This window comes from Aptenodytes patagonicus, chromosome 23 (assembly GCF_965638725.1).
Source record: "Aptenodytes patagonicus chromosome 23, bAptPat1.pri.cur, whole genome shotgun sequence".
In the NCBI taxonomy this organism is placed as follows: domain Eukaryota; kingdom Metazoa; phylum Chordata; class Aves; order Sphenisciformes; family Spheniscidae; genus Aptenodytes; species Aptenodytes patagonicus.
The window spans coordinates 7,111,561-7,130,797 of record NC_134971.1 but is presented as its reverse complement, the minus strand read 5'-3'; the positions used below and the strand labels follow the sequence as shown (position 1 = coordinate 7,130,797).

Genomic DNA, 19,237 nt, shown 5'->3' with positions numbered 1-19,237 from the left:
GCAGGAGGAGGGGAGTGAATGACCTAGATTTTCACAAGTGACAAATGACTCCTAGGTGCTCTGTCTGAGACCCCTTAAATGGCAGAGATTCCCACAAAGTACACTGCAAAATGACTTCTCTTTATTGTCTCTCATGTTGGACATTCAAAATCACCCAAGACACTCTTGGAAATCTAGGCTATTGTGTTTGTTAAAATGATTATTTTAGTCACCTAGGGTAACATTTCCAAAAATGCATCCATAACCAAGTAATTAAATCCCATTTTCAGAAGTGACCTCGGTATGCCAGCAGCTCTCCTAATTCACAGCGATCTCCCCATTTCTGAGCTTGCTTCATTGTTCTCCTGGAAATGTATGCTTTGAGAGAATCTCCCATAAAGAAGAAATGGGGAAAACAAAGTCTGACTGAGCTAACATTTTCAGAATGTCCCTTGCTATATTTGCAATTTTTTCTTGTTTTTCAGTGTTCTGTTTTCCACAATAAAGTCAATGTTTTCTATAAAAAGCAAGTCTTCCACGAAAAGCCTGTTTGCCTAATAGCAGGTTTTCTGTATAAATATTGATAATCTCTGTTTTGTCAAAGAAAAAAAGATTTAATGCCTTTATCTTTTGGAATGATTGTTTATAGAAGAGGAGGTCTCCCTAAGATGTAATCAAAGACACATATTTTAAGTATAGTAGGCAATTCAGTACTGCAGGCAGTTGTTTATTCATTAACCTCAGTGTAGCTAGGCTGGCAGCCTCCCAGTAATTATTTGCTTTGTGCTTACCATGGGGAGGGATTTGAAATCCATTGCAATTTTATTCTGAGTCCCAGGAGAGATGATTCTGTCCTTCCAGTTATGTCTCATTTTGTATGAGTAAAATGCTGAGCATGTTCTAGATAGTAGTGTAGCAACGAGTATAGCAGTAACAGGAGACTGAATATTCAGTCTGATGTATGTACAGTTGTGAATCATTCCCAAAGCTTTCTTTTCTGTCAACAAGCACCATCATAGCTGGGAGAGAAATATGAGAACTGGGGTTTTGCTCCTCTTAGCAGCGAGTGTCACCAACACCCTTCCTTAAATAAATAGCCGTGCATGCCAGTATGCAGATAAGCTTGAAGAAAGGATAAATCTCTAGGACAGCAAGTGTCTAAAATGGAAGAACTGTGTAACAGATGAAGTTGATTATATCACTCATCCCTTTCAGCACCTTCAAGCATTGCTACTGATGAAAGTAAAAGGTTCCTAATCACTTCAGCCTTCCTTGTTCTTAGACAGCAGGTAGTTGAAGCCCTTGGCCTCCTCTGCTAACTGTAATGACAAAATTTAAATGCATAGGCTATTTAAATTCAAGAACAAAGCTGGCTGTAGTGCTGGCTTGGCAATGCATGTGGAAATCCAGAAAGGCAGAGACCTGTGTTATTTAACTCCTCGAAGTCATAGTCAGTAGTTGAAGAGCAACAGAGGTTTCGTATTATCTGCCCACTTCTTTACAGAGCAGTGCAGGTGGGCTTGGGAGAGGGGAAAACAGTACTCGTGACTTCATAGCATGAGAGAGAAACTTGGCTGCTCATGATGAGTTGTTTGGTGTCTTTTAGACACGTTCACACACTTAATTTTTCTGTGACTTTTCAGAAAGCACAGAATTGGTGACAAGAATTTAGCACTGTCTTTAAGTTGTTCTGCTAGAACAGCATAGCTGCAATAAAGATTTCTTGAAACAGTGTGGCCTAGAATGCCCCCCAATCCCCTGGCAAGCCCACAAGGTAGAACACCTCTGCTGATAATGCCACGTGGGGTAAGTGGGTTTTATGCAACTGTGTTCATGGAGGAAAACATGCCAACTTCTCACTGGAAGGAGTAAAGCTCATTACTTGTATTTACTTGTAATTCAGCTACTTGGCAGAGGAGGTTAGTGCCAGAGAAGTCCTTACTTCCCCTGAAAATTAGGGCATGGGTGGACTGCAACAAAGGCACTTCTTTCCTTCCTGGTTGTAGTAAGCTGGGTGTTCAGCACAAGGCTGTTTAGCCGCTGGAGAGCGAGCCTGCCAGCACAGCATAGGACATGGAGCAGGGCAGCTGGATCAGTGAGCTAACAGCACCTCTGCGTAGTCCTTAGCTGGGTAGAGGGTGTGTAATCACCCGTGCAGAATACAGTGAGGGATGTTAAGTCATGAGTCACTTCCATTTTTCTAGTCACTTAATCCTCCATTTAAAAAGTTAAGCTAAGCATACAGAGGAAAAGATAAGACTTGTATTGACAGAAAGCAACATATTCTTACATTGGCAGCTGTGTCTTTGTCACCTTGCCCCTTCTCTTCTGCACTCCTAAGCCAAGCAATCTGCGATGAAAATATGAGTGTGTGATGCTGCAAACCTAGTGATTGCTCTGAACAATAGCATTGACATCTGACTCAGGGGTGTCTGAAATCTTTTTTTTCTAATTGAAGCTAGGAAAACAGAAGTTTAAAACACTGTATGTAGGAAAGTGTATGAAGTCGTTGAACAACCGGTGTCACCAGTTAACACCTGTTGAAGTTCTGTTTCTAGATTTTCATTTGGGTTTGTCTAGTAGCATCAGGCTTCTGCATTAGACGTTAGAGCTCTCATCCTTCTGTTATATATGATGGTATTAAAAGTGGTAACTAGCTGCAACTCAGTGACAATGCTTATTAATTTGGTAGAAGAACGAGCACAGATGTCTCAGGTACACACTGTGCTCTAACAAGGATTTTCTGAGCTGCAATTGATCAAATGGTATGAAGCCTTAAAATGGGATCACACTTCGTTTCATCCTCTGCGTGTTTCCTCTCCATTGTTTTCCAAATAAATATGCTTCTGTAAGCTCTAAAAAGGTATTTGTGGAAGTTTAAGTCATTCTCAAGGGCATGAGATGTTTCTAAAATGCCGGTCTCAAGGGGTTGTCCCTACATCAACCTTTGGGAGCCCCTGAGGCTATTGGGTCCAGGTTTGCTGTGAGCACAGATGTGTCTAGCCAAAGGCTTTTTCTGGAGCATGTGACATCCCGCTCGCTTGAGCAAACCTGATAGCTTCATAAGGAGCGGGGTGGCACACGCTGCACAGCCAGGCATACCTGCATGGGGACTGTCTCCTGTCTGCCAGAAAGCGGCTATACGAACAGGAATAAGCAGATTAGGCTATATTGTATTTACTGGCAGTTGCCTTTCTGGGGCTGTGTTAAATATCACCAGCAAAATTCAGTTTCTGGAGAATAGAATATGAACCTTAGTTCTGGAGAACAAAGAACAGCGTTCTGGAGAACCAAATATGAACTTTAGGTAAGTCTGTTGTCTGTGCCTCAGTTTTTCCACCCTTTGTGTTTCGCAGATGAAGAAAGAAAGAGTTCTATATAGATACAGCACTGTGTTATTCTTTGCACAACAGTGACCATCGCTTGTACTGCCATTCTTTAAGGTCCCTTGACAATCCAACAAGTTGATCTTGCTGCTCCTCAAAAGCTCCCAAATATTACCATGCCTCTGGAGTCCTCTGAGGCAGGGCCTTCTGGATGGTGGTCGTGTGCCCCTTGGGATGTACCTCTAAGGTTACTTTTTGGGTCAACTGACAATTGACCATTTTAGCCTTCTCTTTCTTCCAGCTTCAGGAATTCATTCCATCTGTTGTCTGTTTACCTGACAGCCCTCAGCTGCATTTTATGGACTGAAAGACTCAGGTTTTGTTTGCTTGATTATTATTACTGGTTTTATTTTGGACAACGTCCCAGTTGCCTAGCAATGTCAGTAGGTGCTTTGAAAAGAAATAGTAAAGCATAAGCTTTCTGCAAGGTAGAACATTATATTCTGCTTCACATTGAGTCTTTTTATCTGCAAGTCTCCATGGACTCTATCAGCATTAATAAATGAAATTCACCCTCTCTTTCAGAATGCAGGGGAGGGAGAGAAAGATACAGGAAGCAGTCATCATCCTATTTTTCACAGATGATAACCAAGGCAGAGAAAGGCAAAGCAAGGTAGAAAGCCTGGTTTGATATCCTCACCCACTGAAGTCAGGCATTGATCTCTCATGGGAGTCATGAAGAAAGCTGAGAGCATATTGCTTGAAAGAATTAGAGCTCGGTTGAATTCCCTTTGCAGCTAATAGGTTGGATGGAGCCCACAGTGTTAGGCAGAGTAAGGAAGTGAGCAAGTTGTGTGGAGTGATTGTTTATTTAGTTATTTCCCAAGAGTAGGAATGTGGTCCCAGAGGCAACACAGACATAGGACAGGGTCGTAAAGAAATCAGCACATCCTCTTTACATGTAATATGCTCTTTGTTCTGTTCTTTCACTGGGAAAAGGGTTATCATTGATTGTTGCCTGAGTTTAGTTCACAGCCCTGTGGAGCCTGGCCTAGTGAAATTTAGGCAATGCCTCTATAGGGAAGGCGGCATCCAGGAGCCAAGTTTGTACTTCTGAACAGCTGCAAGCATGACTGAAGAGTATGTATGCCATGTAGGCACTGCTAATGGGAACTATAGCCCCTGTAGTTCCTGCCCTGTCTCTGGTAAATCCACAGCTGACCCTTTACCACTAGTAATAACAGCTGGGTGGTAACTTTGTCCTGTTTCTAAGGGCAGCAGAGCGGGCTGGCAGTCTCACATTGTACCCATAAAAGTTGCCATTGATTTTGTGTGTGGTTGCTGTTATCAAAAGACAAAAATATGAAGCGTCCTGGTTTTTTTCCCCCAGCAAAGAACTGCAGGTATTTTGGCTACATGCTCTCTTTACAGAAGTACATTTACTAGACGATCATGCAAAAACCCCGGGCCTTGCTTCTGAAGGTCAGGACATTAGAAATAGCCATGTAAAGAATGTCTGTTTTACAGATGAGTGAACCCATCAAAATGAGTCACTCGGGAGGGCAGTGAGAACAGGCTTGATAGCAGAGAGCTGTTACCACATTTGGTAATAGAAAGCAGCCTGAAGTATCAGCTATAGCCTGCTAGTTTTGCATGAGCAATGAAAATGGTCTGTGGTGTGTCTTCATGTATGTAAGGCTTAACATGCAGGCTGGAAAAAACATGGTCTCTGAGGGGCAGTGATACAGTGGGCACAGCTCTGGCTGGACTGTTCCTGGTTAAGTTTTGGACAAGTTGCTCTGGGTGATACACAGCTTCCTTCAAGAGGCAGCTGGCTTTGGAGCCTCTACCTTAGTGCTAGAATAGGAAGCAGGAGTTTAGCCAACTCTGAATAAGTTGGCTTCTTATCTCTCTTGACCTGATAATGCCATAACAGATTCAATGACTAGGTTAGGTAGCTGAAGACAGTCCTCTGTCCTCTCTCTCGCAATGTGTCCATATACTGAAGTCTCTTTGTGCTGAAGTTTCCCCTTTACCATGTGTTTTTGTCATGTCTAGTTCTACAGAGCCATGAGGTGCTTTCTGAAGAGGAGCTCGATTTATGCCCAGGCAGGCACCTTCATCTCTTGTAGCAAGATTTTCTGTAGGTCTCCATCACCCACACTGAGATGAACCTCGGCGTTGCATGGCCTTTTCTGCAAATGGTAGATGTGCCAAAACATGCTTGTCCTGCACAGTAACTCATAAGTACTTTCTAAAACTGTAAACTCATATATAGTCCTCCTATATTGGCAAAGTACTTAAAATTGGCATATATCATTTCCATGAAAAAGCTATGGGGAAAGACCTTATTTCAGTAAAGCTTCTGCTTCATGCTTAACCTTTTGTACTTTCTCGCAAATAGGATGCATGTTTAAATAATGTTTCAGAGAGATGTGTGGTTTTACCCCTGAGAATGGTCAGGAGAGTAAAAAACCAATGTAGCTGCCCACCACCCTCTACTGGCCTGTGCAGGGACTGCTTGAAGAAATGCTGGCTCTGTATGTGATGGAAAATCTCTTAAAAAGATGAAGGAAAGTGGGGGGGGAAGGTGAAGCTTTTGGCAGAAAGCACCTCCGTTAGCATTTTCACGCCATACCCACCTGAGTACCGCAAAGCTCCATCTTCCTTTTTAAATTAGGGCCAGTGTCATCAATAAAAAAATTTGGTCAACCTTTTCTTATATGCCAAAATCATTTTGCACAGCAAACAGGTGAAATCAGAGAGGCTGAACTTTTGTCCAGCTGTGGTTGTTTTGTTAATTTTTTGGGGATGGGGTGGACACAGAGGGGAGTGTCGTTCTGAGTTGAAACAAGGGTGATAGTAGCACTACATGTCTGTTGGCTTTAGTAGTTTTAGCTCAGATTTAACATAGTTCAGATGAGAACAACATCTGGTCTAGGTACCTGAGGGAATTTTCTTGGCATTGGCTCCGAGTGCTGAATAAGTCCCAGATAAATCACCCAAAGCGATGGTCGTAGCCTTTCTGGCAATTCAGTTTCAATAACTTTATTGTATGACAAGGTGTATGCAAGCTGTCAGCACAAATGAATCAATTCTCTGCGAATGGGACAGTACTGAATCTGCAAGTTCCAGTGGTATCATTAGTGTGGAAACACCACAGCCCAAGGCAATTTAAGGGCTGAGATGACATAACCCAGTCATCTTGCTAAAGAATGTTATGACATAGAAAAGCCTGGGGAACTGAAAGAAGCCTCACCAGAACAAAGACCATGCCCATATGGCATCATATTTCCTGGGAAAACTTAGTTTTATGCTTTTTGACGTGTCTACAATTCTGGTGTTATGCCTCATTTACACTGGTACATTCTGGGAAATCTAGTCAGTAATTCCTTATGTCTGCTCTTACAACAGAACAGCATGACTTGTAGAGTCATCTGAGCTATTTCTATGGCTGTATTGCACTCTGAGAAAGTTTTATAACGGCCTGAGATTACACTGATCTCCTTAATCTCGGGCTCAGATATATCAAACAGCGGACAAATTTCATGACTAACAGAAAAGTAAAGTAAATTTCATCGATTTGGGTGAAGCATCTTTTCTTGTACAATTTCAGGCAGATCTGAAATTTTGAGTTGGTGCATTGAGTGGCAAAGGAATAAGCCCCAGGCAAATCCAACCAGAAAGGAAAGCTTCGCTGAATGACTGCAGGGTAAATCCAACAGTTTTGCTGCAACTTCAGTGAGCTGTTGCTGCACAAATTACAGCATGTAAGGGACCACTTTAGTGAGCACGGTAGTGTAATTGAATTCAGCATAGCTCCAGAGAAGTTTGACTCTGAAGATTGCAGAGGACCCAGTTTGTCTCTCAGCAGTGCAGCCTCTTTCTCAGGACTGCCTGAAAGGTCCTCGTCACTGATCTGCATCATGGTTTCATACAGTTGTAAAGCAGGTCACAACAAAACTCATCTATTCATTCTTCAGGAGGATGGGAAACACTTTAAGGAAGGTCTTCACATTAAGGGTTCCCCAAAAGTAATTCTGCAGTTTGTGTTGAGGCATGACAGCCCGCTTACAGACTGTGTAAAGCAACAGGGTCTGGCAGGACTGAATAGCAGGCGTCTGCATCGCTTGTTTTTCTGGGGAATTCAGATTCCATAGTCTGTAGCATCATTTGCCTTAGGCACACTGCTGTGCTGCCTAAGCGTGTCCCATCACACACCAATCCACTACTTCAGGGAAAGGAGTTGTTACAGCAGACAGCAGCAGCAGGCTGTGGTCTGAAAGAGGTGTATTTTTAGCGATGGCTGCAAAGCCTTGCTGTCACAGAAGCGGTGCACTATGGCATGTTAGTCCCACAGCAAATGCTTCATCCTCTCTGTTTTCTGTGAATATGCAGTGATAACGAGCTGCAGGGAACCTCTCTCCCCATCTCCTTGCAGAGTAGGGAATACGAGGGAGGCAGGAAGAGAGGGACCCAGGTCACAGAGTTTCAGCAGGTTTTGTCTTAGTGCTTTAGCCAGTCACTGCCTGCAGTTTTATATTTATGAACCTGTATCAGGGGATTGCTTGATAGGTCTTTAATTTCCTTCGGTTTTACTCTGAGCAGGCCTCTCTGGGGACAGTAAGAACATTTTCAGTGGTATTGAATGTCATCTCTGTGCAAACTGAACAGAGGAAAAGTATTCTGATAATAACTGTGAAATATATGGTGGGTGGTAGGCTTTCTGGCTGCTGCTTTTTTTATTATTTTTTTCCCCTCTGATGAGAGTTTCAAGGTCAGCTGGCTCCACAGATACAAATATGCCAAGAACAAAATGTACAGATGCGCCAGGAGTCAGGGACACAGACATGCTGGCACTGTAAACAGAGCTGGATCATGTCCAGTATTGTCAGGCAGCAAGCATACAGGAGTGTTCATAAAAAGGCACTTTATTACAGTGATAGCAAGATTTATCTTTTCTCTCCATTGCATCATTAAACATGAGTTATTTGCATTTTTGTGGAAAAGCCTAGATTCAGCACAATCTCAAAATTTTATTTGGAGGATGGGGAAAGGTTTTATTCATGTACTACAGAATCCTATAGCAATATCTGAGCGCATAATAGGCAGCGTGGTTCCCTGAATAAGCGGCTGGAGTAGAAACCAGAAGACTGGTTCTTTTCCTGATTCTGCTGCTGATTTATTGTGTAAACGTAGAAAAATCTTTTACTGTAGCTGTTGTGAGTTCCCATGCACCCTCTCCTTTCCCTCCTAGATATGTTTCCTTTTGTCAGTTATTTGCTTGAACTAAATATCAACCAGTCAGGCAAAAGCTGGAAATATCTTCATCTAGCAGTCTTTGGCAGTCTAGTTATTTTTCGTAACCGTCAGTTGTTGCTACCAAGGCAGGGAATTCCTTATAAATATTGAATGCTGCTGCAAGGTCTGGAATTCTAGAAATGGTTCTCTTAAGCTCCCAAATGACTGAAAAACTGCTGAAAATCTTCCTAATGTTAGCAAATTATGTGGAAATCCAAGAGCTCAGAAGTTACCTAACTGTTACTGGGATTTTCTAATAAACAGTCATAGTTCTTGAATTTAACCAGTCCATGCAGATTACTTACTGGACCTAGACACTTTGGGGAAGAATGGAATAATTGCTTTTGTTCTTAAAGACTCCCTAGAAGTTGTTGTAGTAAGATGCATCTCAGAAATTGGCTTGAAGGTCTATTGCATGTAAAAGCATAAAACTTAATTGCAGAGGAGATCCACTGCCCAGCTTAAGTGCTGGAATTTTGACAAAGCAAAAAATTCCTCTGGTAGAGCACTTCCAGCCCTTGCAGGGGAAAAGAGTGTGCAGACCAGCTCTGCTGTAGTCATGTGTGGTCAGCAACCACTATGCTACTTTATTATGGCAGCAGGAATTCCCCTTTCTGTTCTTTTACGGACCCTCCCACTACCCTTCTCACACCAAAAGGATCCTAGTGCAAGGTGCAGTTTAGTCTTTCACTAAAACTCAGAGCTGTGTATATTTGTGGATTTAAAATGGGGTTTGAAGATTTTTCACCTTTAGATCTCTAGTTCAAATCTAGCCTAGGTTAACCACGACTGAAGCTTTAAATCCCTAGGGACGTCAGTCAGATCCTAAGGGCCAAGGCTCTGAGCTCCACCATGGCCAGACGCTAATTGAAATAGAGAAGCCAAGGGTTAATTGCCTGGGTATTACCAGCTAATCTGTCTATCACGCATCGTGCTGGTTAGCCTCTCTAACAGACCCCTTCTGGCTCCGGAGCTGCTCTGTCCAGTCACCTGAATACACTTGGGATATAATGAAAGGGCAGCACTGGGGAAAGGCTGTCCATACAGTACCCATTTGTGGCTAAATAGAGGCCTTTTGTCCCCAGGGCTGCTAGTCTGCTGCCAGGCACACACACACAAGATTAAACAGTAATAAAAAGACTTCATTAGAGTCAGTGGGGGTCACTTTTTCTGCAGCCAGAGTAGAGCTGAAAAGGATCCTGAAGTAAACTCAGAGCAGTGACGTGTGAGACCTGCTACAACAAATGCTGGGTTGCTTTTAATTCCTAAGAGTGGATTGCAAATAGTATTAAAGTATGCCAGTTAAATGAACTAGACATGCTGATGTGCATTGCCTAAAATCTATCTTCAGGTTATTATTTTTGCCCCATAGATTGTGCTTTCTGCTTAAGTAACCACAGAATATGCTGGAAGTGACTGTTTTATGTTGTGCAGATCTGTGATGTTCAGTGGATTGTAGTTTCACGGAGGGCGACAAACCGGGACTTCAAGTGTGCACGCTGGGCTTTGGTTGAGCTCCTACTGGTGCCCAAAGGCAAAATTTGGTCTGTTACAGTCTCATGCAAAGACATTTGTGGAATCCCTTGGAATCAACTAAATACCCTGTTAGGTTCCTCATAGTTAAATGAAGGAGTTGATGGCTCTACCTCTTGTCTCTCTCTTACCATTGCTGGGAAAAACACAAGCTAGAGGTGAGATCCTTTTTCAATGAAGGGGCTACTTACTGGCTGAGTTTGAGAAATAGACTGTACCTTTCTGGTTACATCCTGCATGCACCCATCCCTCTCTGCAAAGGGAAGGCTGTACATTTTTAGGAGGGAAGTTAATGCAACAAGATTCCCACCTGAAAGAACCAAGGCATTTGCTTTTGTCAGAAATCTTTTTGAATTCTGACAGCCTAGCAAGGAAATTGTTTTCATAAATTTGCCATTATTAGCAGTGTGCTACGACTACTACATTTTTTTGTTGTTGTTGTTTTTTCTGAGCTCACAGGCAGTGAACAGCCAGGCACTCTGGAAGCTGGAGTGGTAGTTTATTCACAGAAGAGATGTCCACGCATGTGCAAGTTCACACACACTCAGTGCCCCTCGCCAGGGTTTTCTAGCCCTGCAGCTACCATGGGCCTCAGTGGGAAGTTCAGTCTCTGGGCACCCTTCAGCCTTAGGTTCTGCTGCTGCACCTGCAGAACAAGAGCTTAATTAGTGTTAATTATAACAGCAGTTCACTAAGAACTGGACTAACACACTTGCGGGCAATCCAGAAGTTAAAAGATAGCAACGACTTGGGATGTGTGTTGGCTGGCGCAAATCAGTGCTAGGCAATAGCCCCATATAGCTGTGAGAAGAGCTGTCTCCTTCCCTAGGTTAGCATTAGCTCCTCATTATCATATCAAAGGAAATGGCAAGCAGACTCCTCCACACATGCTTCACAGAGGCGGGGGAGTTTGGGTTTATTGCAGAAACTTTGCCTTCCCTTTGTCTGCCTCTGTTCCTACTTCCCAAGTTTCATTTTGAGTTTGGGGTTTGAATAAGCCCCAAAACACAAAAGGAAGTCGAGACGGAGTGGGTGACTGTCACATCGAGGTTCTCAGAGCTTTACTTGAAAGCTCAGCTCCCGTTCAGTTGGGTGCACCAGGGACGAGTGGAGGTGGATGAGACAATCTTAGAAGCTGTTTCCAGCACTGGCTCTTACAACTCTGTTTTCTTCTAGTGGGATGGTATGTTAATGGTTGACAAAGGGGAAGAGACATCTCTCGTTCCAGAGATCAAATTGCACAACAAATGAAAATGCTCCCTGAAGGCACTGTTGCTCCCTCTCCTCTCAATACATGTAAAGCCAAAGACAGCCTCCACTGATTTCAGAGCAAGCTACAGATTCTGTCACTGGCGCTCAGATTGAAGACTGTCCCTTTGGGTAATAAATGTCATGGGCCAGTCTGTGCTCGTGGGGGGGGTGGCTCATTTATGTGCAGTGAAACCTCAGGGAAATGGGGGTTACTCCCCATTTGGTTCATGAAAGCTCAAAAATCGGACTGCCCTGCTGCATTCTGTAGGAACCAGCAAAAATCCAAACTGTTTGTTTTATGAAAGCTTTTTATATACATAATGTCCTCAGAGAGCTATTTAGTTATACCAAAATGAGATTAAAGTTTGTTCTTCCACATCTTGTTGTTCTGTTTGCAAATCCAGGAGCTAAGCATTCCACAGTTGCCATAATTTCACCCCTGTAAATAGCCCTGTACGTCCTTTGAACAGTGAAGCACAGCTGTTAGAGCTTGTAAGCACCCCCAGGAAAATCAAGATGTTGCACTCAAGTGAAATTTGTATCTACGCGCTCCTGGAATTAGATCATTCATCCCATTCTAACATAAGGGTCTAATTTAGATGCCTTCTGATACTACCTGTCTCTCTGCATCAGTTAGAAAGGAGACAGCATGGCTGTTTAGACTCAGAGCAGCGCATCCTAAATGGCATTGCCTAAGGTGAAGCCCATCCCAAACACTGAGAGAACTCAGAAAAGCAATCCCTCTACATTTCCTTGTTTACATACTAGCCCGAGAGTATACCCGAACTGTACTGCCATTTTGTGTTAAATCTGCCCTTCTGCAGCAAGCTGATAGCTGGAGTTCTTTAACATATTTCAAACTTGTGAGGCCATTGATAACTTTTTAACCACCTTAGCAAGGGCACATTGAGGTCACTGACTCACTGAAGTGTAGTTGCCAGCTCAAAAACTGTTTTCAGGTCTGGCTTGTCTTTAATCAGTAGAAATTGGAAGATGTCTATTGAAATAATACATGAAACGATGTACTAATTTACAGTGTAGGAATAAGGAAGCAAAAGTCTACCAAGATGCGTGCACTCATATGGACCCACACAAAAGGTACTACCTCTCTGGCGATTAAATAAATGGCTCCTAAAAGGCCTTTAACGTTGATTGAAGTACGTATCCCTCAAGTGCCCTCTTTTCTGTGGCCTTTGCTACACTTTGTAAAGTGTCTGGTGCATCAGGTCCTGTGACAGACAGCAACCGCAGCACAGAAATGCAGTTACGGTGTGTGCTGGGCGGTATCTGCAGATCAGTGCTACAATCCCACTCTCTCCTCTGAGCTGATGTCTGGACAGAGGTGTGAGCACAGCACTGTGCAATTGCATAAGGTATTGCCAGAGCTGTGGCGAAGAGAGAAGAGTGTCAAAATCATATGCCTGCTTATAAGCTGACAAATCTCATTAGGGCAGAGGTCTCTCTTTTCCAGCTGAATAATACATGTGAGATGTTGGGGAAACAGGGCTTTCTGCAGCCTCACAGATTAGCAGGCGCTGTGAAAATCCAGACTCCGCTTTAAACCCTCACTGTGCCCCACTTTTGTCAGCGTTTGTAGGGAAATCGGTGGAAGGACGTGGTGCCAGCAGATGGCAGTGCCTGTTAGCAGAGTTTCACTCATGTCAGAAGAAATAGGAGTCTGCTCAAAACGTGAAAATGTTTTTATTTACATTGCATGAAACACAGTGCCATTTCTCGCACGTGAGCAATGCAGTGGTGTAGCTCAAGGTGGGCAAACAGTAACCACAGAAATGACCATTCTGTGAGCCCACTCCTCTGCACATCTGGGAGACCCCTGTCCACTGGGCTCGTAGTTGAGATGCATTGGATAACCGTGTGTGGGTGGTGGGAAGGAAGGCTTCTGCTAACGTTGACCATGTCACACTAGCTTTGCAGACTTGCAGAGACTCTGTTCCTCTAGGGCTGCTGGCTGGACAGCTTTTCCTAGCACAAAAATTCATTCTAAATCTTATTAAAAGAGATTAAATGAAAGAAGAAGCAGAGCTGATGCCTTTATGAAGGTGACACTGTCCCTAGTGCTGGTGAAGCAGCATCCAGGCACTTAAAATGCTCTGAAAGCCAATGTTATGATTTTCATACTATCACAGAATCATAGAATAGTTTGGGTTGGAAAGGACCTCTAAAGGCCATCTAGTCCAACCCCCTGCCGTGGGCAGGGACATCTTCAACTAGATCAGGTTGCTCAGAGCCCCGTCCAACCTGACCTTGAATGTTTCCAGGGATGGGGCATCCACCACCTCTCTGGGCAACCTGGGCCAGTGATTCACCACCCTCAGCGTAAACAATTTCTTCCTTATATCTAATCTAAATCTACCCCCCTTTAGTTTAAAGCCATTCCCCCTTGTCCTGTCGCAACAGGCCCTGCTAAAAAGTCTGCTGCCATCTTTTTTATAAGCCCCCTTTAAGTACTGATGGGCTGCAATAAGGTCTCCCCGCAGCCTTCTCTTCTCCAGGCTGAACAACCCCAACTCTCTCAGCCTTTCTTCATAGCAGAGGTGCTCCACCCCTCTGATCATTTCCGTGGCCCTCTTCCAGACCCGCTCCAACAGGTCCGTGTCTTTCTTATGCTGAGGGCCCCAGAGCTGGACGCAGTGCTCCAGGGGGGGGTCTCACCAGAGCAGAGCAGAGGGGCAGAATCCCCTCCCTCGACCTGCTGGCCACGCTGCTTTGGATGCAGCCCAGGATACGATTGGCCTTCTGGGCTGCGAGCGCACATTGCTGGCTCATGTCCAGCTTTTCACCCACCATTTTACGGGGGACTGACTCTCATGCTGTATGAATTACTGTTTAGTACTTTTTAAGTACGTTCGTTTGCTTATTTAAAAAACAAACAACAAAACAAGACTGTTAATGTACTCCCCAAATAGCACTTTTATAAGGATACTTCGTGTATCATAGACATAGTCCTAAAAGGTGAAATAAATATTGCTGAAAAGAGCATTCCTAACAGTTATGAGCAGGCAGAAGATCTAACACAATTTCATAGGATTTAATCAACAGTTTATTACCATGTCTTTTACTTTCACTGAAAATAGTTTCACTGCTGATTTGAATTTAGTCCTCTGTGCTGTTTGCAACCTAGATGATGTAGCACTGTTCTAATGCATGAGAAACAGGAGCCAAACTGGCTAGTCTGATCTCATTGCCCATACTGTGGTGAAGTGGGAAATATAAACTAACAACAAGTGGAAAAGCAAAATTACATCTGCAAAACTAATTTTTAATGGCCGAAGTCCTTGGTCTGGCTCCGGATTCCTATCTCATCTGGCCAGATCCAACCTCCACGTACAGATCAGAGAACGAGAACACTGGTAAAAAGTGCTATGTGTATAGAGATGTGCTTTCCTAACCCAGTCCCCTGTGCAATATGACTATTAATGATACTCAAGGCTGTGGTTATTTCCCTTTCTTTAGCGTGTCTGTCTTTGAATTTTTCCAGTCTAGCTTCCATAATCAGGTGTTATGTGTCCTAGATTTAAGATGGTTAGGAATCAGATTTTCTGATCTACAGGAAGTTCCACTAGTTCAATTTTTTTCTTGCTCCAAAACAAGAATGCAAATAATAAGTTGCAAAATGTCCATACAGTAAAATAAAAATGTCATTTCAATGCTGACATATTTCATTAGTGGTAGTGTAACTTTAAAAAAATAAAAAAACCTTGAAAGTCATTCAAAGAACATGGAAAAAATAGCTTTCAGATTCCAGCAATACTGACACATTCCTGTACAGTGCTTTGGTTTTGACAAGTTCTCTTTTCCTGACCAGAAAATCTTCTGCGAAAGCATTTCTGATGGGCTGTAATGCGTGTGGTCCTGGGATAGAGAATTAGGGAGGACAGGGGGACAGCATTAAGGGCACAGGGTGACAAAGCCTGAAGGTAACCTGTAGTTACCAGGCAGATCTCTCTCTCATATGCAGCTGACCTGACATTTGCTTTTCAGAAAAGGAAATATTTTACTAAGCTAGGGAGACAGTGTGGTATTATCAATGATAAAAAAAAAAGAAGAAAAAAGAGAAAGACAAAAAATACAGCAAACCACTGAAGAGCTTTGAGAGCATTCCCTGGGACTAGCTGGATCACAGGCAAACACCACAGTCAGCAAACACCATTTCAGCAGCTTGATGGTTGACAGGCAAGGGAGGAGTGCCAGAGGAATCATGCTCTCCCTCCTTCTCCCCGCTTTTCCCAAATTCCTTGGTCCAGCCTGGAAGAGAGAGTTTCCACAATGCCGATGAATATGTACACGTGCTCCCTGTTAAATGTGCAGCTTCTGCATTCTCCCTGTCCTCTTTTTCCTTGGAACTGCTTTCTGTTTGTGTGATTTTAAAACAAGAACGCAGCCCCCACTCCCTAAAAAAATGAAAGCCCATCCAGTAATCCGGGAAAGGAGAACCCAGGCAAGGGGAGAGCCGAGAAGCAGGCACGGGGAGGAGCAGTAAACACACAGCGCTTGGGGAGCTGGCACAGGAGGGCAAAGACCATGTGGTGACAGGGGAGCACAGTGCCTTGCATTCTCTCAAGGCACCAAATACGCCTCTCTTCCCCCTCCCCAGCCAGCCCTTTCTGTGCAAAGCAGCGGCTTAAACCCCTCCCCTCTTTGCTTTCACTCCTGCCACCTTTCCCTTTGCTGCTCATTCAGAACAGATGATTCTCCCCATCACATGCAGTCCTCTCCTCTCCCTCCCCTCTGCCCCAGCCCTTTAAAAAGCTTTATACCACCAAGAATTCATTTGTATGGGAGAGGGCAGCAACAAGGAAAGGCAGGCATTTGACAGGCAAAAGTAGCGCTGCAGCAGTGGAGGGTGAGGGTTTGGAGCACCCCGTGTCAGCTCTGACAGAGCAAGGGAAATCAGGGGTGCGTGTCCCCCTAGGGACAGGGGCGTGTGCATTGAAATCTTCAGTGCCACATAAATGTTTTCTAATACCAGGCAGAGGGAAGAAGGAAGGAGACAGCCCAGGGACCAGAAGACGACCCCAGCTCTCTGGTGATGGCATGGATCGGACACTTTTCCAGCAGCTGTTTTACCTACCTCTCAGTCCTGTCACCGTCCAGTATCCCCGAAGTGCCAAGGCACAAGACTGATGCAGAGCCGCTCTTAGCAAGTAAGTTACCTGATTTTGTTTGTTTTTCCAGTTCACTTCTTTTCTTCTCTGGTTGCAAAGGATCAGGAGCCCAGAAGGCAGGAGGACAAGCGGCTGAGGTATTAGGTCAGCTGAACACCAGGTTTCTATGCCCAAACCTGCCAGGGTGCAAGCTGTTGTCTAACTCGCTAGCTGCTAGGGAACTCTTTGGGAAGCCGGGGATTAGATGTTGATCTTGGGCAAAAGCACTGTCAGATCTAGTAAAGGTGTTATGCAGGAAAAGACAATAAAAATTATTAACTGCTCAGATACCAGATTAGTGGAGATCACTGGAATACAATGGGCGGGGGGAGACTGATCAGTAAAAGCAGCCCTGAAATGCATGGAGTGACTCCATAATCCTCACCTAGAGTCAAAGATTAAATTCTTTTATAATTAGGATACTTACTAGTCAGCTTAGGGTTTAAAGAGCCCTTGCAGTGTAGTCTCCAGACCATGTGGCATGTTCAGCCCTTGGAGGGAACAGGCAATTTAATGCATTGGGAATTCCTAGGGGTGTTTATGGCTCTGGGAGGTAAAAGCATGACTAATTTTTTTACCAATGTCCTGCTGCATCGGTCAAAAAGGTGCCCGGAGTCCTCCTTTTTGTATCAGCACATGCTGGTTGGGAGTAACATGCTAACTTTTATACAGCATGTCTCTCATTTGGTTTTGACCTGAGAGTTTCAGGAACCAATCGAGAATTGGCAGAAACTGTCCCTGTCCCAAAAAGCTTGCCATCTGACTTTCAGGGATTCTGTAATCAAGCAGGTCCTTCCTCCTGCACCCTTTTACTTTTAAGTAGACAATTACCTTGGATTTATAGTAGTGTAGCTCGGAGGGAAACAAAAATGGCTTCTCTCGCTAGTTCCCTGACCAATCCAAGCAACCAGTATCTTCTATAGTATGTGGGAAGTGTGTCTGGCCGTGTTTGTGTTGGGGGAGTTATTTCACTTCTGGGGTTCAGTTCTTTCCCCCAGTGTTCCTACTCAGTTGGAGATAAAGGATCAGGATCATTTCTGGTTCCCATGAGAGAAAATTCTCCATCTCTGGAAGGTTCCAGCCCAATTATTTACAGACTCTGAAAAAGGCAAACAGAGTTTTGAAGTCATGTTCTGAGACAAATCTCCAGACTCTTTTATAGAAGAGTCACCCACTTTCTATTCAGTTTGAGGTCAGGAGAGCCACTCGGACACTTGGGGTGAGCATTGGCACTTAACGGGCAGTTTGGTATTAGGTAGGTCAGTTTGTCTCTCTGTGACTCATCTTCTCTTGTCTGTACAATGGGCTCAATAGCACTGTTGAACATCTTGGGGCAGAAGGAGCCTGCATTTGGTCAGTTCCTCTTTGAACTGTTTGGATGCAAGTTAGTGGAGAAGCGTGAAGTGGTATTAACATCCTTCAATTTTATTTTATTTTTTTAAGCCAGCTGTGGATCACGTAGTGATTCTCAGTTGCTATAATGATGAAATAGCTAAACAATGGAGAACAGGAACGTTAGTGCTCTTGGGGCAGGATTTTCTCTTGGAGTTGAGGTTCTGCTTTCCCCAATATTCAGTGGGTGCTGTGTGTAAACAGCCAGTAGCAGGAGAAACAGGAGTGTCTTATCGGGACAAAAGTGTCTCTTTTTCTTTGTTCAGTTGTGTTGGTGGAAAGACAATGGTCAAATTTTCAATGACGCCATAAGGTCCCCCTAAAAATAAGAGTCTGGGGTAAAAGGACAGAGACAGAGAGGCTGCAGAATGCCTCAGGCAGAGTCACTTCCTTGGAGGTGGAAGGATCAAATTGGTTTATTCTCAGGCTTTATTTGTTGGTAAAGAAGATATCATTTGACTGTTCAAAATTAAGAAAAACACCTAAGAGCGTAATATTGTGATTGCATCCTTTGCACACACACTTTTCATGCTCAACTTCTTTAATTCAATGAAGTATAAGGTAATTGACTGAAAGTACATGGATTATATCCTGCCTTCCACCCCATGCATTTGAACTGTGGTATATCAAGCAGTAGATACCCCTTATGTTGTGGAATCTCCATGTTCTCCAGTCCTTGTTCTATAACAAATTGTTATAGCCTGTACACTGGTGTCATTATGATATCTCATAAGGCATTTTCTAGTTTTCATCTTTTTTCTGAAAAAAAACCCAAACCAACCCACCCCAGTCTCTATTCTCATTACAGTTTAGTTTCTCCACTCTTTTCTGCATTGGTCTGAAGTCAATATATTTAATGCAACTGCAAACTTGTGTTATGTATGGGATTTTTTATACTTCAATCCATAGTTGGGGGGAAAAAATCTATTTGAAACCTGTAGCTACTTGAGAGAACAGAAACATTATTTCTTGGCATTCGAAATAATCTTGCTAGGTTATTTGTGCTGATAGATCAGGCTATGTAGGCTTTTCAGAGTAATCTTTTAGACACACCTGAAGCAGATAGGGACTGTATTCACTGCTGCTGAATTGGTGGAAGGGAAGAAGAGTGGTGCAGTGATTACAGGCACTCGTTTAGGATTTTGGAAACTCTAGGCTTAATTCCCTGCCCTGCCACAGACTCCCAGTGTGAGTGTGGAAGAAGCAGGTGTCTTTGTGACTCACTTCCCCATCTTGAAATACGGGAAATACAGCACTTCCTTGTTCCACAGATCTTAATAAATAAATAAA

The 19,237-nt window shown here is 43.6% G+C and overlaps 1 protein-coding gene across 1 annotated transcript in view; it reads left to right on the top strand.

Annotated features, from left to right (window-relative positions):
• The window catches only part of KCNJ5 (potassium inwardly rectifying channel subfamily J member 5), a 47,844-nt gene that overhangs the window by 10,972 nt on the left and 17,635 nt on the right, over positions 1-19,237 (top strand). Inside the window, exon 2 of the mRNA XM_076358645.1 lies at positions 16,381-16,555. The gene's annotated coding sequence lies outside the window, so the exon portion shown is untranslated. The remainder of the gene's footprint in view (positions 1-16,380; positions 16,556-19,237) is intronic.